General features: G+C 44.7%; 1 protein-coding gene across 1 annotated transcript in view; it reads left to right on the top strand.

The window, feature by feature from the left end:
* stom (stomatin) overlaps positions 1 to 15,891 on the top strand; it is a 43,583-nt gene that overhangs the window by 10,233 nt on the left and 17,459 nt on the right. The gene's annotated exons all lie outside the window — the stretch shown is intronic.

Below are 15,891 nucleotides of genomic sequence, written 5' to 3'. Positions count from 1 at the left end.
GACACCCTTTTGAAGTCGTGCACTTCAGGGTGTTGCAGGGAAGCTATGCCCAATGCACGTTGTATTGGGGGCTGTGCAGATTGGTGTACTTTTAAGATGGTCTGTCTTGACTACTTAAAGCTCCACGATCACTAAATGAAAACAAAAAAAAAATTGCACCACTTGTCAAAATACCTTCTGCAAAACTAGTCTTTTTTTCAACAATTCGATTTAAGGTACAGCATTATGATTATGAATTAAATTTAATGCTGTTGCTGCTTTTTTTAAAAAAAGATGTTCTCCTCTCCTCAAGGCACTGACTCGCGCTGGGGTTTGGTTCCACGTGCGCTGTCAGCCCTCAGGTACCTCGCCCAAGTGGCCATTCTTAAATTCCTAAAGCTGTTGTTTTCTGTGCTGTTCTGATGCAGCAATGCTTTCCTGTCCTTTGATGGTGTGCAGGGGGATTGGGACCAATGTTTAAATCTCGGCGCTGCTCAGTGTGGGACAGAAAGGGCCCAACTTTCACCACCCACCTCTTTTCCACCCCCCCCCCCCCCCCCCCCCCCCCCCCCCCCAAATCTGTGTTGTTAACTAGAGGTGGAGATAAGGGAGGGGCTGTACAATTGGCTTCTGGCCCCCTAGATTAGGGAGGGAGTTGTTGCTTTCTCCTCCAGCCTTGCTAAATCGAAAAAGGGAACAAGATAGTAAGTGTTCGATAAGGCTCAACGTTTTACCTGGGATTTTGGGGACTTTTGAGTGTGACCCAAATGATGGCCTGTATTTTGACCGGAGTGAAAGTACAGCTTTGAATACTGTAGTGAAATTTAAACTTTTTTTAATCCCTGTTTACTGCCTTCCTGTCTTAATGCTGCCTTTTGTCCCTGTGACTGATGTCAGCACTGCTCCATTACAGCAGATGGGAGTACTGGATTTCTCTTTTTTTTTCCCCCTTCTATCTTTCTTTCAACTCAATTCCCCTAGCCCCACCCTGGGCACAACCTCATTGAGAGTTAAGGGGGCATCGGGGGCAATCTTGGGATTTGGAAAGGGGGGGGGACATAACCCATCACATGCCCCTCATATCTCCCCTCTTTTTACCCCTCCCTCCCTTCAGATGGTTATACCTGTCCCCCCCCCCCCCCCCCCCCCCAACCCCAGTCGTCTTTTTGTCCTTAGATGATTCTCAGCCGCTTGGCCACCGGGTGACTTTGCCCGACAGTAGTCAGATATTTGTGTGTTTCAGATGAGTTTAAAATTGGACTTCCCCTTGCCATAGAGTCTGATCCTCCTGTTACTGGTATCTGAAGTAAGGGGGAAAGTACGAGAAATCTGGGGAAAGTAGATTGGGAAGAACACTGAAATATTATAGTGCAAGAAAGAAACTAATCTTGATCGTTGGTTTTCACTCCTACAGTAAGTGGGCTGAGACTATATCGGCTGATGCACTTGCACATCTCTCCAACACTTGAAGTAAATTTTCAGCATGTGACTTAGTGTGCTTATTCCACCTGAAGTTAGTGTGTGTGAAATAAGCCATTTGGTTTGGCTTTTTAATGTAATTTGATGTTTTGAATAATTGTCACTGGGTTTAGTTCAGTGTAACAAAACAAGTCGAGTTCCAGTCTATTGCTGTTTTATTCGGTGTTGTTAAATAGATCACTGTATACATGCTATCACATCATGGAATCCAGTCAGAGGATTTTTATTTAGCAGCCCTGGTCCTGTTTGTTCTTTGTCCACAGCATTCAGTTTCTTAGCAAGATCCAGAGCTTACTTTGCAAATTTAGGCTTAAGAAATATCATAGGATCCTAAATAGTTTGGATGTTTTTTGTAATTTTTTTTCTCTCTGGTTCTTTGGAGGTGTAATTTAACTGTGTGTCACAGTAAAGATACCAATTATAGGGAAGTGTGTAAAGCTTTCTTCCACTGTGGTGATTTTTTTTAAAGTATGGGACAGCTGATTTTTGGTATGACTTTTAATGTGCTGTAAGATAGCTTCACGCTCACTTCTGCATAATAGATGTCATCATCAAATCAAGTGACATCTGGAGACCCAGCTCCTGACACAACCTATTTTTTTTATATGACAAATCTACTTTAAGAATCCAAGATGATTCGTGTGCAGCAAGTACCTGTCTTCTACACTCTCCCTCCCTTTTATGAGAAAACTCCCTATTTAGCGAGGAGTTGAAGGTGTTCAGATGAAGTAACCTGCACAGAGCAGCTGTGACTCTTCCTGTCATGCCGACTTCTGTTTTAATATTAGAATGTGGTAGATAAAAGCAAAGCAGCTCATTAATTCATCTGAAAGTAAGCAGCTTTCCTTCAGTAACTGGTGCATAACATTCTTTAGGACTGTAAAACACTAGTTTACTGCAACATTTTGATCAGACTTGTTATATGGGAAAACCTATTCCAGAACTTTCACTCATTCAAACCAAGGTGTCTGGTGTCAACCATTCCTTTCTTTCCCCTCCCAGTTGTCACTCAGTGGATAGCACTCTTGCCCCTGAGTCAGCAGGTTGTGGATTCAAGTCCCACCGCAGAGACTTGAGCACAAATTCTGGTCTGACACCCTGGTGCAGTACTCAGGGAGTCCTTCACTGTCGGAGGCGCTGCCTTTATCGTAAAAAGGTGGATGTAAAAGACCCCATGACACTATTCGAAGAAGAGCAGTGGAGTTTACCCTGGTGTCCTGGCCAATATTTATCCCGCAACCAGCACCTAAAAACAGATTGGCCCCGATATTTCCAGGGAGGGAGTGGGGTGCTGACTTTTAGCGGCCGGGGAGCGCGGAGGTCCTGCCGAATTTAACGTCGGAACCTCGTTTGAATTTTTTTTCTCCATTTCCTGCCCGGCAGCCAGTCAGATTGAGAAGCTGGCTGGCTGCCGGGCAGGAAGGTCGCAGCGGGGGTGGAGGGAGAAATCGCCGGGGGTAGGTTGGCCTGGAGATCGCGGGGGTGGGTATTGGATTGCAGCAGGTTTGCCTTGTGGGCCGGTGGGGGGAGCACTCCTCCTGAAACTGGCCCACAAGCAATGCTGGAAATTCACTTAACTACTGGATCCGGCTGTTCTCGCCTCACTTCAGCTGCCAGGTTTCCCGAGCCTTGGGAAACCCGGCCTGCAGCCGTTAAATCTAAATGGCTGCTAAAATCTGAGGCACGCAGCCTCGTTAACGTTTAAGAATTTAATCCCCGCCCCTCTCCTGTCAGTCCTGGTGGGATTAAAATTGCCCCCAATGTGTTTGTTTCCACTTGAGTCTAGAGGGTGTCAGCAGGCAATTTTGCTATGCAGGCATCAGTTTAGTCTTCAGCTATCTTCCTTCACCTGATAGCCAGGAGTCACTGACTAGAGTTGAAGAGTCGTAACTCTAGCTCATGGGTGCAAAGGTCAAATGTAACGGTGCCTCTGCTGCCTTTGCCAAGGTCCCCTAACTTAGCATGGACTGGGGATCCAACTTGGAATCTTCCTGCTATTTGGGGCTCGATTCCATGCTAGGCAGTGAATTTGCTAACTGCGCCACCGGGGAAATGTTAGCTGTGGTTTTTACTGATGTCCTCCATTTGCCTAAAGAGTTCCTGGCAGTTTTTTCTTCCCCAGGAGATGGTTATGGTGAAAGTTTCTGTAATGTTTTGCCCAAGCCTGCTGAATGGAGCAGTGTCCTTTTCTTGTAGATGTTCACTATAGTAACGGTGCATCTAGTGCTATCAGTGTACTCTTCAATGTACTATACAACAACTACTACTTGCATTTATATAGCACCTTTAGCGTAGTTAAAAAGCCCCAAGGCACTTTACCGAAATGATTATCAAACAGAATTTGACACCGAGCCACATAAGGAGCTATTGGACAGGTGTCCAAAGGCTTGGTCAAAGGGGTAGGTTTTAAGGAGCATCTTAAAGGAGGAGAGAGGGGTTTAGGGAGGGAATTCCAGAGCTTAGGGTCTAGGCAGCTGAAGGCACGGCCGCCAATGGTGGAGCAATGAAAATCTGGGATGCGCAAGAGGCCAAAATTGAAGGAGCGCAGAGATCTTGGAGGGTTGTAGGGCTGGAGGAGCTTACAGAGATAGGGAGGGGAGATATACAACCACTACTGTAAATATTTTCCATAAAAACCTAATGAAAAATTTGTATGGTTTTAATTGGGTGCCTGGTCATTTTTGACCTTTTATTACACACTTTGGTGTAAAGTTGGACACTCTGTTCTCTTCTTTATATCTCTTTCTGGTTAACGTTTCACAAAATGGTTGTAGAGCACTAATGGCAGTAAACGTCTAAAATATGTTCCTTGCCTTGAATAGGTAAGCACAGACAGCGGGTTTCAGTGCTAACCTATCAAAATTAACGGAGCTGCCTATTTTTCTTTAGAGGCAAATTATATTTTAATACACATTGGAAATAAGTGAGATTTGCCAGGCACTTGAGAGTCATCCTCATCCCACAATCTCTGGCGGCTGCTTTAGCTGCACTTATTTTCCTGCTCCTTGACAGCACCCTGCAATTTTACTTTACATATTTCTCCCATCTTTGTCTCTCTATGCTGTGCTGACGCAGCGGCTAATGCTTTGTTCTTTCTCAGATGTTTGGAGTCTGAGGTTATTGCTTTTCTACGAGACTTGGCTGGCCTGGTTTTGCGATGGCATGGGTTCCTCAAAAAAGAAAAGAAGAAAAATCTTGCGGTTTGTTCCCGTGTCTGGGCATGTAAAGTCACATTAACTCAGCAGAAGCACTTAACTGCCACAGGATGGGGCTTCTCAGTGGGTAGAGAAGGTATCCTGGTTTAGTACCTGGGCTGTGCTGAGTTGGTTGATCTTACCCAGTGAGGAGGTGGGTCTTGGTTCTGCTCCCTACCCAGGGAGACTCGCAGAAAATTGCATGCTTGTGGTTGTCTGGTGAGGATCGGATTGGACTCTGCCATGACGCCCTCCGTGGTAGAATAGCCTGCTGACGTTCACTGTATTAACTCGCACATATGTAGAATGGCCACTTGGGTAAGGTACCAGCAGGCGACCTGCACCCTTGGAACTGTATCCCAGCACAAGTTGCTACCTTGAACTAGAGGGAGAGAGAAACTAGGCAGAAACTGGTTGGAAGGAAAAAATAGCAACAGGGGCAATAAACCGTGCAAAGAAGGGGGTTTGGCAGATCATTTGTACGTGGAAAATGAATGCTTCAGTTTAATTCTGATCTCTTATCTTGTAAAATCTGAGTTGTGACAGACCTCATTAAATAGGGAGATCCAAAGACTATAAATGACAGATTGGTGTTTTGAGTTAGGCTAACTACAGCAAAGTAAACAGCATTAAGGCTGCATTTAGCCTTTAACTGGTGATCTAGGATCGATGACCATCGTATCAATTTACCTGACTTGCTGCCAGAATCTAGCTCTGGCACCCTGGAGAGACCGCTGCACGTTCTTGCTTGACTCTGCTCTCCAGCGGTAAATTGAACGAGAGGGAGTGTCCAAACATTTAAACAAGCTGTGCTTAAATTTATAAAATGCCTAAAGTTCCAACAAATCCCCGTCGGTGCTTTTAAAAAAAAAAAACTCTTCTAGACGTTGCACCGGTGTCCAAGAGGTGTGAGAAGGCCTCTTCCTCCTTTCTCTTCCTCGTCCTCCCTTATGGCATCTCACCACTCCGCTGCAAGGTGGGTGGGACTTAACTTGAGTTATACTGTCAGTTTTGTCATGTGGCAGTGTATCTGTATTCTAAGATACTTCAAACCAAAAGATGCATTGCTGTGCCTCAAACATCAGTATGCATCAGACTTCAGACTGTAAATGATGTCCACCAACATGATATGAGATTGGGCAGTGTCCACCCAGATTTTAGTGAACATGGCCCAATGGCACAAAACTGACACTAAATCTTCAGCCTGACTCGGGTTGTGTGGTAAATGAGAATCATCACACTGGGGCAGGAAGTGGTACTTGTCTAAGGATGGGACTGAGGCACACTTAAACTCCCCTTTATTCAGATCTAACCACACTATCCCTGACTTCCGTCCTAACCAGGTTATGGAATGTGAAAACTGTTCCATTCTCTTGTACTAGTGCAAAAGTCTGCCAAAATAAATCTGACATTGTACACATGCAGTGTAAACTAGCATAATCATCAAGATCAGACCTGGCATTTGTGTAAATTTTTATATATTTTACAATTGGATCTTTTTTATCCCCTGTGGAAAGAGCACCTGTTACGTACAAGAAAGTAGGTTGTGACAGTTACAGGCAGCCAATCCTTATTTTTGATTTAAAGCAGGTAATTTTCCCCCTGATGGTTGTATTCAAAGAATCTGTATTGGAAATCCCACTTTATATTTGACTATAGTAATTCATAGTAGGTGCAGAACAGGAGGAGGCCATTTGGCCCATTGTGCCTATGCTGGCTCTTTGAAAGAGCTATCCAATTAGTCCTACTCTCCTGCTCTTTTCCTATAGTCCTGTAATTTTTTTCCCTTCAAGTATTTGTCTTTTGAAAGTCACTATTGAATCTGCTTCCACCACCCTTTCAGGCAGTGCATTCCAGATCAAAACAACTCCCTGTGATTTAAAAAAAATGTTTCCTCATGTCGCCTCTGGCCCTTTTGCAGATCACCTTAAATCTGTGTCCTCTGGTTACCGACCCTTCTGCCACTGGAAACAGTTTCTCCTTATTTACTCTTATCAAAACCCTTCATGATCTTGAACACCTCTATCAAATCTCTCCTCAACCTTCTCTGTTCTATGGAGAACAACCCCAGTTTCTCCAGTCTCTCCACATAACTGAAGTCCCTCATCCCTGGTACCATTTTAGTAAATCCCTTCTGTACCCTCTCTAAGGCCTTCCTAAAATGTGGTGCCCAAAATTAAACACAATACTTCAGCTGAAGCTTAAGTGTTTTATAAAGGTTTAGCATAACTTCCTTGCTTTTGTACTCTATGCCTCTACTAATAAAGTCCAGGATCACAAACAACCTTCTCAACTTGTCCTGCCACCTTCAAAGATTTGTGTCTGTGCACCCCCAGGTGTCTCTGTTCCTGTACCCATTTTAAAATTTAGTTTACATTGTCTCTCCTCATTCTTCCTACCAAAATGCATCACTTCACAGCATTAAATTTCATCTGCCATGTGTCTGCCCATTTCACCAGTCTGTTTTTGTCTTCCTGAAGTTTGATACTATCCTCCACATTGTTTACTACATTTCTGAGTTTTGTGTCATCTGAAAACTTTGAAATTATACCCAAGTCCAGGTCATTAATATATATCAAAAAGATCAGTGGTCCTAATACTGACCCCTGGGGAACACCACCGTATACTTCCCTCCAGTCTGAAAAACAACCATTCACTACTACTCTCTGCTTTTTGTCACCGAGCCAATTTTGTATCCACGCTGCCACTATCCCTTTAATCCCATGGGCTTTAATTTTACTAACAAGTCTATTATGTGGTACTTTATCAAATGCTTTTTGAAAGGCCTCCCATTGTTCAATTACTGTTTTGCCTACCAATTTTTGATTCCAATCCACGTGGGCAAGATCCCTTTTTAACTCACTGAAATTTGTCCTCCTCCAGTTAAGCATTTTCACATTTGTTTGTTCCTTGTCCTTTTCCATAACTACTCTAAACCTAATATTATGATCACTGTGCCCCAAATGCTCCCCTACTGAAACATGCTCCACCTGCCCCACTTTATTCCTCAGAACTAGATCCAGCATTGTTTGCTTCCTGGTTGGTCTGGAAACACACTGGTCCAGAAAGTTCTCTTGAACGCATTTCAGGAATTCCTCCCCCTTTTTGCCCTTTACACTGTTACTGTCCCAGTCTACATTGAAATAATTGAAGTCCTCCATTATCACTACTCTATAGTTCTTGCATCTTTCTGTAATTTGCCTGCAAGTTTGCTCCTCTGACTCCTTCCCACTATTTGGTGACCTATAGTATACATCCAGTAGCGTAATAGCTCCTCTATTCTTCAATTCTAACCAAATAGATTCTGTCTTTGATCCCTCAACTACATCATCCCTTTCCAGTGCTATAATAGTTTCTTTCATCAATACAGTCACTGCCCCCCCCCCCACTTCTTTCCTTCTTTCCTGAATACAGTGTAGCCAGGAATATTAAGTACCCAATCCTCTCCTTTGAGCCAGGTCTCTGATATTGCCACTATATCATAGTCCCATGTGACAACTTGAGCCTACAGCTCACCAACCTTATTTACCACGCTACGTGCATTTACACACATGCACTCCTAAACTAATCTTAGATTGCCTCACATTTTCCCCCTGTCTGATCCCTCTTATTTCTGAACTATTCTTTACTCTAGTGCTACTTGTCCCTCCCAGTCCTCTATGCACCTTGTTTCTCCTCTTTAATGTTTCATCCTGGTGCCCATCCTCCTGCCAAATTAGTTTAAACCCTTCCCCACAGCACAAGTTAACCTCCCCGTGAGGACATTGGTCCCAGCTCTGTTGAGGTGCAACCTGTCCATCTTGAACAAATCCCTCCTGCCCCAGAACTGGTCCCAATGCCCCAGGAATCCGAAGCCCTCCTTCCTGCAGCATTGCTCCAGCCACGCATTAACCTGTCTTATCCTACTATTCCTACGCTCACTAGGGTGTGGCACTGGGAGTAATCCAGAGATTACTCAGAAGTCCTCCTCACTAACATCTGGGGACTTGTGCCAAAATTGGGAGAGCTGTCCCACAGACTAGTCAAGCAACAGCCTGACATAGCCATACTCACAGAATCATACCTTTCAGCCAGTGTCCCAGACTCTTCCATCACCATCCCTGGGTATGTCCTGTCCCACCTGCAGGACAGACCCACCAGAGGTGGTGGTACAGTGGTATAGTCAGGAGGGAGTGGCCCTGGGAGTTCTCAACATTGACTCTGGACCCCATGAAATCTCATGGCATCAGGTCAAACATGGGCAAGGAAACCTCCTGCTGATTACCACCTACTCCCCTCCCTCAGCTGATGAATCAGTCGTCCTCCATGTTGAGCACCACTTTGAGGAAGCACTGAGGGTAGCAAGGGCACAAAATGTATTCTGGGTGGGGAACTTCAATGTCAATCACCAAGAGTGGCTCGGTAGCACCACTACTGACCGAGCTGGCCGATTCCTGAAGGATATAGCTGCTAGACTGGGCCTGCGGCAGGTGGTGAGCAAACCAACACGAGGGAAGCACCTAATTGACCTCGTCCTCACCAATCTACCTGTCGCAGATGCATCTGTTCATGACCGTATTGGTAGGAGTGACCACCGCACAGTCCTTGTAGAGACAAAGTCCCGTCTTCACACTGAGATCACCATCCAACATGTGTGGCATTACCACCGTGCTATTGGATTCAGAGCAGATCTAGCAGCTCAAAACTGGGCATCCATGAGGCACTGTGGGCCATCAGCAGCAGCAGAATTGTATTCCAGCACAATCTGTAACCTCATGGCCCGGCATATTCCTCACTCTACCATTACCAACAAGCCAGGGGATCAACCCCGGTTCAATGAGGAGTGTAGAAGAGCATGCCAGGAGCAGCACCAGGTGTATCTAAAAATGAGGTGCCAACCTTCTGAAGCTACAACACGGGACTACATGCATGCTAAACAGCAGAAGCAACATGCTATAGACAGAGCTAAGTGATTCCACAACCAACGGATCAGATCAAAGCTCTGCAGTCATGCCACATCCAGTCGTGAATGGTGGTGGACAATTAAACAACTAGTGGGAGGAGGAGGCTCTGCGAACATCCCCATCCTCGATGGCAGAGCCCAGCATGTGAGTGCAAAAGATAAGACTGAAGTGTTTGCAACCATCTTCAGCCAGAAGTGCCGAGTGGATGATCCATCTCGGCCTCCTCCCGATATCCCCACTATCGCAGAAGCCAGTCTTCAGCCAATTCGATTCACTCCACGTGATATCAAGAAACGGCTGGGTGCACTGGATACAACAAAGGCCATGAGCCTCAACGATATCCCAGCTGTAGTGCTGAAGACTTGTGCTCCAGAACTAGCCGCGCCTCTAGCCAAACTGTTCCAGTACAGCTACAACACTGTCATCTATTCGACAATGTGGAAAATTGCCCAGGTATATCCTGTCCACAAAAAGCAGGACAAATCCAATTCAAACAATTACTGCCCATCAGTCTACTCTCCATAATCAGCAAAGTGATGGAAGGTGTCGTCGACAGTGCTATCAAGCGGCACTTATTCACCAATAACCTGCTCACTGATGCTCAATTTGGGTTTCGCTAAGACCACTCGGCTCCAGACCTCATTACAGCCTTGGTCCAAACTTAGACAAAAGAGCTGAATTCGAGGTGAGGTGAGAGTGACTGCCCCTGACATCAAGGCAGTGTTTGACTGAATGTGACACCAAGGAGCCCTAGTAAAATTCAAGTCAGTGGGAATCGGGGAAAACTCTCCAGTGGCTGTAGGCATACCTGTAGGAAGATGGTAGTGGTTGTTGGAGGCCAATCATCTCAACCCCAGGACATTGCTGCAGGAGTTCCTCAAGGTAGTGTCCTAGGCCCAACCATCTTCAGCTACTTCATCAATGACCTTCCTTCCATCATAAGATCAGAAATGTGAATGTTCGCTAATGATTGCAGTATTCAGTTCCATTCGTAACCCCTCAAATAATGAAGCAGTCCAGGCTTGGGCTGATGAGTGGCAAGTAACATTGTGCCAGACAAGTGCCAGGTAATGACCATCTCCAACAAGAGAGACTCTAACCACCTCCCCTTGTCATTCAACAGCATTACCATCGCTGAATCCCCCACCATCAACATCCTGGGGGTCACCATTGACCAGAAACTTAACTGGACCAGCCACTTAGATGCTGTGCAAGAGCAAGTCAGAGGCTGGGTATTCTGCGGTGAGTGACTCGCCTCCTGACTCCCCAAAGCCTTTCCACCATCTACAAGGCACAAGTCTGTAGTGTGATGGAATACTCTCCACTTGCCTGGATGAGTGCAGCTCCAACAACACTGAAGAAACTCAATGCCATCCAGGACAAAGCAGCCCGCTTTATTGGCACCCCATTCACCACCCTAAACATTCACTCCCTTCACTGCTGGCACACCGTGGCTGCAATGTGTACCATCTACAGGATGCACTGTGGCAACTCGCCAAGGCTTCTTCGACAGCACCTCCCATACCTACGACCTAGAAGAACAAGGGCAGCAGGCACATGGGAACAACACCTGCATGTTCCCCCTCCAAGCCACACGCCATCCCGACTTGGAAATATATTGCCGTTCCTTCATCGTCGCTGGGTCAAAATCATGGAACTCCCTACCTTAAGCACTGTGGGAGAACCTTCACTGCACGGACTGCAGCGGTTCAAGGCAGTGGCTCACCTCCATCTTCTCGAGGGCAATTAGGGATGGGCAATAAATGCTGGCCTTGCCAGCGATACCCACATCCCATGAACGAATTTTTAAAAAACTACCTTTTGAGGTCTTGCTTTTTAACTTCCTTCCTAGATCCTGGAACTCTTGACTGCAGGACCTCGACCCTTTTCCTTCCTATGTCATTGGCTCCCATGTGGACCAAGACTTCTGGCTGTTATCCTTCCTCCCCCCTCAAAATGTTCTACACCCTTTGTGATATCCTTTACCCTGGTACCAGGGAGGCAGCACATCATGCGGGACTCACGGTGGTTGCAGAAACACCTGTCTATTCTCTTGACTTTCGAATCCCCTTAACAACTGCATTTCGTTTGCCCTCCTGTGCAGCCGAGTCTCCCATGGTGCCCTAGATTTGCTTCTGACTGCATTCCCCTGAGGTGTCGACACCCTCACTGGTATTCAACACTGAATACCGGTTTGTGAGTGCCACGCTCCCAGGGGACTCATGCACTGCCTGCTAGTCTGTTTGGTGGTCACCCACTCCCGCTCCGCCTGAACTCTCTGTAGGTACCGGATGACCACCTCCTGAAACATGCTAGCCACGAAACTCTCAGCTTCCTGTATGAAACTCTGAGCTCAAGCAGTTGGTGGTACTTCCTGCACATGTGGTTTCCCAGGACACACGAAGTGTACATTAACTGCAGATTTGAGGCCGGTTACTGCAAGTACAGTTATGCCTGGTCAGATAAGCATTTGCGTGGGAGGGGAAATTTTCCATCGCTTACTGTAGCAGCTGATAATGTTTATGACTGACTTTTAACACTTTTGCATGCTGTGACTGGCACTGCAATCTATTAGTATTTCTAGAAACATGACTGGTACTGATCTTAAAAGGGCCATTGATTTAATATATAGGATGTCTTGTGGGATTTTTACATGAACTTAATTCTGCAAAATAAAATGGGGATCATGTAAAGTTTACGCCATTTGAGGGAGTTTTTCATTGCACTAGGCAAAGCTCACTGAAATTTCCTGTTTTCCTTTCTGTGGACTGCTGGAAATGGTTTTAGCACCAGCTGTTGCAGTTATTTTTAACTAGGGTCTGCACTTGCTCTGTGATGTTATGCAACTAGCAGACAAGTTCAGACTTGCAAACAAATATGTGAACCTGAGGTTTTAGGGGAAAAAAACAGCCGTGGCCTTTTCAGAACCGTGTACCTGGACTGTCACATGCATTGTAGTCGAGTATGTTTTGTTTTCTTCAAGCAGTCCCTTTTACACTGAGGTGTTAATGCTCCTGTGCGCTGGGACCACAGATCACTGCTGAGGGTGCGATGCAATGAATAGTCTGGGTTTTTCGATTCCCGTAACCTGAGTCTGAGAGAAGAGGGAAGAAAATATCATGCTGTAGCAGGATGGACCTTCTAGTCTACTGCAGAACTAAAACTCACTCCCAACAGTTAATGGGCAGACATAGTGACAGGCAGCACTGACTTGAACTCGTTTAGCCAGCCATCTGTTTGCCAACCTGCCAGGTGCACGTTCTTGTACATGTTGTGCTTATTGGCATTTGCATTAGGAGTGCTGCTTAACTCTGAAAGCCAAACTTTACTTGGAAATAAAAACATGCTGGTAAATGCACAGCAGGTTGAGCACCCTCTCAAAGAAAAATAAGTTTGAGTTTTGGATATGACCCTTCATGCTGTGCATTTCCAGGTTTAATTTCATATTTCCAATGATTATTTTTCCTGCCCCCATTAAATTTGTGCTTTAAAAGGTGCTGTTTATAAACTGAGTGATACAAATTTTGAATTGCTTATGTTTTAAGCAAAGTATGTTTTGGTGCTTGCTTATCGGATTGCATTTATTCATTGTTAAAGTCTGTTAATCACTTTTTCCCCCTCTTTTAATCTACCAAAAATCTTTAAAATATGCAAGTCATTGTCACTAATTCTTTTGTATATAGAAGGAATGGATTACTGTGCTTGAATCATTTGTAATTCAGAAGATGCTTTTAGGTGGAAATTCTAAAAACTCTTTGTTCTTGTATCTCTTTGTAATCCAGCAAGAGGTTAATGATTTAGCTGTAGCATTGTGAGTTAGATACGGCAAGATTATTGGATCGTGTCTACTTAATGTGTCATGGTATGGCATTAAAGGAATTTAAACAAAGTATGGCATTGAGAGTTTAAACAATACTAGTTGATATGTTGCTCATGGAGTAAAAATTCTCTTCCTGTGTTCCTTTCCCTTACACAATCTTTCCTCCCCTCCCATTGTCTACTCTTTTAGATACTTAGGTTACATAGCAAGGTGAGAGCAAAAACGTATCAAGGAGAGGCCATCTGGCAGCATACAGGAACAGTCAAGACTAGATTGAGAACATTTTCAATAATCTAGTCTTTGGGGTTAGAGCCTGGGCTGCGAGAGATCATTGGTACCAGAGTAGAGGTTTTGTATCTCAAGTCAGGTGGTCTTCCTGCTGTTGCAACGGGTTAACAGTTGTGGCCCTTGCAAATATTGTCATGTCTGGGAACCACTGAAATACATGCAGTGCAGGTGAGAGAGAAAATGGGTTTGACGTCTGGAGCAAGGAGACTTTGGGATCAAAGGCAGAGAGAGAAAGAGCAGAACCTGAGATGTAGTGGACCTGAGGTCTGAAAATGGGACAGGAAAGAAATGGAGTGACAACCCAAGGGCCAAGGTGGAAGATGCAGAGGGGAGAACAAAACTGAGGGTTGAACTTTGTGTTTGGGCCCAGAGAAACGTTGCTGGTATCTGAGCTGGGGAAAGATACTGCTACACATGGATAGCATAAATTTAAAGAGGATAGTCTAAATGTTGGGACGGGCAGATCAGCTAATTTCCAAACTGCTGAAACTGATGCTTCTCTGATATTTAGTTTTCAAGAACAGCACTCAATGTATCAGCTGATCTGCAGCCTTGGAAGTTGAGCAAGCCATCCAGGCCCTCAAACTTTGCTCTCCCAGGATTCAGTAGTGCCCTATTGTGCCTCCAATTTGGGAAGTGGGACTTGGAGCCAGAGAGATTGGAGGTGCTCCTAAAAGTTCTGCCAAGGGAACAGAGCTGCAAGAATTTCTTTGGATGGGGAATGAATGCCTGTGGTCCACATGTTAGTGGTTCACTGCAATCATACAATGTAACAGATGTACAGGCAGTTTTGAATAGTTGAATGCTAAGAACTCCTCTTGGATTAATTATATATGATGTGGAGATGCCGGTGATGGACTGGGGTTGACAATTGTAAACAATTTTACAACACCAAGTTATAGTCCAGCAATTTTATTTTAAATTCACAAGCTTTCGGAGGCTTCCTCCTTCGTCAGGTGAACGATGTGAAAATACATACACTGCATGAATTTAAAATAAAATTGCTGGACTATAACTTGGTGTTGTAAAATTGTTTACAATTAATTATATAGACATTCTGCATCTTCTATCTGTTCTTTGTCTTCTTGTTGCCATAAAGTGATGGAGGGGACCAGGTATGGGAAAAGCCATCATAGCCTTCTCCAACATGATAATCTTCATTAAAGTAGCATATTTTCCTTCTTGACTGGTTATTCTTTCCTGTATCAGATGCACATAAAACTCTGCACTGTGGAAATGCAACCTGCTGCCTTGAGTTACAGGAAATCTTTCACAAGTATTAATGACATTTGTGAGTAAACCATTGACCTCAACATCACTGTTGATCTAACCTCCATCCCCTTGGGTATGTAACTGGAACTTTTAAAGGTGTTTTGCAACCGAGAGTTCCTTGACAGAAATGACTGTAAAGTTGTTTTCACTTGCGTTTGAACTGTCTCACGCTTATTGTTGATCACAGGCGGTAAAGTTACTAGTTGTGCCAATTAAATTAAACTACAAACAAAATCCATTTAGGATGGATTTGCATACAAGTTCCCACGGAACTGCTTCCTGTTTGATCTACAACTAAGAGGCCAGATAAAATCTTTGACTTTGTAAAAGTGACACATGACCCTCTGCTCGGAGTTCCATCAGATGACTGAAATAAACGTTGTGGTTTTTCTACCTATTTACAAACTGGATTATGATGTCTTCTCTGTCTCCCTCGAGTCAAGGTGGACTTGCCTTTTCCAAAGTGTATCAGGAACTGTACAACTTGGCAAAAGTTTTAGCGGAAGCCACAGTGATGTTGGATCTGATTTGGTCTTGAGTAGAGAGGATAGATGAACGTGCCGTGTAGCTTTTTAAAATTTGCCATGGTCCAACCAGAAATAACCCAAATGCAACCACCGCACCAAGCTATCTGCACTGCGCTCGAGTGGAAAGCCATGGTAGTTGGGGGTTGCACCACAGGCATTTCATTAGTAAACATATCAATGGTCTAGGGATCTTTTTAATGACAATTGGTAAACTTGTAATGCCATACACATCTGATGTTATAACAACATATGAAATGAAGGAATGCTAGCTGAAATAAATGGATGGTGCCATCAGTAATCCAGAGGTCCATGCATCCTGACCTGCCATGAAAGTTGACTAGGTTTCTCAGCTGAACCCAGAGACTGGATTGCTGACCAATAATGTATTG

This window comes from Heptranchias perlo, chromosome 31, assembly GCF_035084215.1.
Source record: "Heptranchias perlo isolate sHepPer1 chromosome 31, sHepPer1.hap1, whole genome shotgun sequence".
NCBI lineage: Eukaryota > Metazoa > Chordata > Chondrichthyes > Hexanchiformes > Hexanchidae > Heptranchias > Heptranchias perlo.
This window is presented reverse-complemented; position numbering and strand designations above follow the sequence as displayed.